Source organism: Macrotis lagotis, chromosome 5, assembly GCF_037893015.1.
Source record: "Macrotis lagotis isolate mMagLag1 chromosome 5, bilby.v1.9.chrom.fasta, whole genome shotgun sequence".
NCBI classification, from domain to species: Eukaryota; Metazoa; Chordata; class Mammalia; order Peramelemorphia; family Peramelidae; genus Macrotis; species Macrotis lagotis.
In genome coordinates, this window is record NC_133662.1 from 204725037 (window position 1) to 204728594 (window position 3558).

Here is a 3558-nt window from a genome sequence, read left to right on the forward strand (position 1 = left end):
TGTCCCCACCTTCTCTCCCAGAATTTTAGCTTCCTTTTAAGCCTTGGAGGGCAGGGATTTTTGTGTGTATTTTTTATGGGATATTATGGAAGAACCAGCATTCTAGTATGAGGGCTTTTTAACCTTTTTATGTCTGCTTATCCTCTTTGCTGTCTGTCTGTCACCCTGAAACTCACCTGTGGCTCCAAGATGTTATATTATTCAGAGAAGCCACATCCTAGTAAACTCAGGTTTAATCAGGCTGATGGGAACCAATGAGTCTCAAAATTGTAGTTTGGAGAATTTGTATCCCAAGCATGTGAAGACTTTCCCAGCAGAATATAGATAGATGTAAACAATTTGTTCCAATAGATTATGAAGGTGTGGAAGCATGCTTTGTGGAATTCTGAGAGTCTGGTTAAACTTTGAGAACACAAAGGTCATCCTCTGTATCCTGAGTATTCTTCACTTTTTTTCTGCTACTGGATTCCAGTGATTCTGGAAGAGAGAGTGAGATCCATGACATCATACAACTCTGCCTCATTTAAATCCAATTTATTCATGAGTCAAGAGATCCTCCTGACATGTCATTGGTTCTCTTCACAAATGAAGGATGAACAACAAAAATAGCAACAACATTTTATATACCTCATTCTTAATAAAGTGCTGCCACACAGAAAGGGTTTAATAAATGTTTGTTGACTGATATTTGATCTAGAATGTTACATCAGAGGTAAATTGATTCAGATCACATATTATATAGGTTCTAACTTGTCCCATCTTATATAACTAATAAAGAATAATAATTTCTGATCTAAGATCTTTCATCTTAAACATATTGCCTATCAGGAAAAGATAGGTGCTACAGTGGAAAGAGTACCTGCCCTGGAAATCAGGAGGACCTGAGTTCAAATACAACCTCAGTCACTTAATAATTGCCTGGCTGTGTGACCTTGGGTGAATCACTTAACCCCATCGCATAAAATTTAAAAAAAAATATTGCCTCTCCATAAGACAAAAGCTTCTTTCATATGAATATAGGTGTTGTTTTAGCATAGAAAAGTAATCAGTATAATACAATATTTTCTTTTCGTTTTATTCCCCAGCACTTACTTAATCTGTAAAATGGCACAATTGCCTCATAAGAATTGTCATGAGAATCAATTAAATTAAATGTTTATTGCATCCATTATCTCCAAAGAACAGTGGTAAATGCTAGGGAATAAATCGAAAAGAAAAATATTCTAAAACATCATAAAATGAGCCCTCCCAAAGAATAAATGCAGAAGTAAATAGAAGCATCATTTTTACATGACAATATTTTTTATTGAGAAAAGCTCACTTAGAAAACTCTCAGGTCCAAATTTATAGATATGTTGGCCTGCCCACTTCTGTCTTGGTTACTACATCTTCCCTGCTGTCAGAGTTAACTCCCCTGTTTTGTTAGAGGTACTTGCCCAGCTGTTTAATGAAAAGGAAGCAAACATTTATCTCTTAGCAGAAGATGAATGGAGTAGAGGCAGCACAAACATTTCTCACAGTGAAATCTAGCAAATCTTTCAAAATTCTTGACCAATATGCTCTTTTATTTTCTTTCTACAAATAAGGAAATTCATGCCCCGAGGAGCCTCAAGGTGACAGACAGAGCAATTTAGTGTGAAGGTTCATAATAGAACCCAGACTTCCTGCCTCCTGGCTGCATATTCCAATCATTTGGTTGCTCTGGCATTCAGGACATCTTCATAAGCATTAAATTGAATTAAAAACAAAACAAATCACTGCAAGATTTCAGATAAGCAAATTCAATCTAATTGAAGACTAGTGGAACTGAGCATATTAATCTCTACATATATAAGGATATAGATTTGAATTTTATTATAGATATTTAAAATTAAAAAAATAAATATTTCCTCTGTTCAAACTTATCTCTTAAAATAAAATATACTAAAATATATAGGATTTTAGGTATTATTATTATATACAAGCAATTTATGTATTTAGAAATATTTTATGACAACACGGTTATATTTGACGATTCTAAATATTTTTAAATTATCTGTTTTCTCTATTTTCTCCTCCTCTTCCTCCTTTTCCTCTTCTTCTCCTCCAGTCTCCTTCATCCAATCTTTTTTATTTCATTTACATGGAATTTCTGCTAACAATTTCTTAAAGACTGCCTCTCTCCACACTAACCTTATCTCTATTTTGTGATATTGTATCAGGAGTCTTCTATTAAAATTAAATCACAGGTCCATTCCAAAACAATGACAAAAAAATGATAGTCATTAAGTATACAAAATCAAATCTATCCCTGACCATTGAGGATAAAAACTGTGTGCATTCAAAATATCTACAAAATACTTTTTTGGATAAGGGATCATAATTAGGCCTCCTAAAGGAATAATTGCTGATGTTTTCATGGTGCTGTAAAGTTTGCTAAGCACTTTTATGTCTGCTTTAAGTCTTAGAACAAGCAAGGGAAGTAAGTGGTATTATATTTTTTTTATAGAGGAAAAAACTGAAATTCAGAGAGGCTAAGTAAGTTGCCCAGAGTTACTCAGTTTAGATAGATAGATAGATAGACAGACAGATAGATATTTCCCCCCATTGATAAATGGCCAAATGATATGAACAAACAGTTTTAAAATGAAAAAATTAAATCTAAATATATATATATATATATATCAATTAATAATATAAATTATATAAATATAAATAAATCTATTCTATAAATATAAATTATTTATATATATAATCATATGAAAAAATGCTCCAAATCACTATTGATTAGAGAAATGGAAATTAAAACAACTTTGAGGTATCATCTGACGCTTAGATTGACCAAGATGAGAAAAAGGGAAAATGATCAATGTTGGAGAGATTGTAGGAGGACTGATGCATTGCTTGTGGAGTTGTGAATGGATCCAAACTTTCGGGGAGAGCAAAATGGAATTATGCCCAAAAAGCAATAAAACTGTTCATACCCTTTGACCCAGCAATTCCAATTCTAGTCTAGACATAGAAAAATTATAAAAAAAGGAAAAGTCCTACATGTTCCAAAATATTCATAGCAGCTCTTTTTTGTAGTGGCAAAGAAATGGAAATTAGGGGATGCCCATTTATTGGGGAATGGCTATACAAGTAAGGGTACATGAATACTATGGAATATTATTTTTCTATAAGAAACCAAAAAATTGGTTTTAATCTAGAGAAGCATGGAATGACTTACAGGATGAAGGAAGTGAAGGGAGTAGAACCAAGAGAACAATACACACATCAACAACAATGTGAAATAAACAACCTTGATGGAAGCAACTCTTCATAGCAGTTCAGAGAGCTAGGACAACCATATTAGACTAGCTTTGGGCAATGTTAATCCCATCCAGAGGAAGAAAAACAAAACAAAACAAAACAAAACAAAATACAAAAAAAACCCCAACCTTTCAGAATATGATGAACACTTTATAAAAAGTATCTCATGTATCTCTTTCCCTTAATCCTAATTCTTCTTACTGAAAATAATTAATCTGCAAACATGTTTATCAAAAATGTATATGTACGATGCTAATATGACTGTTC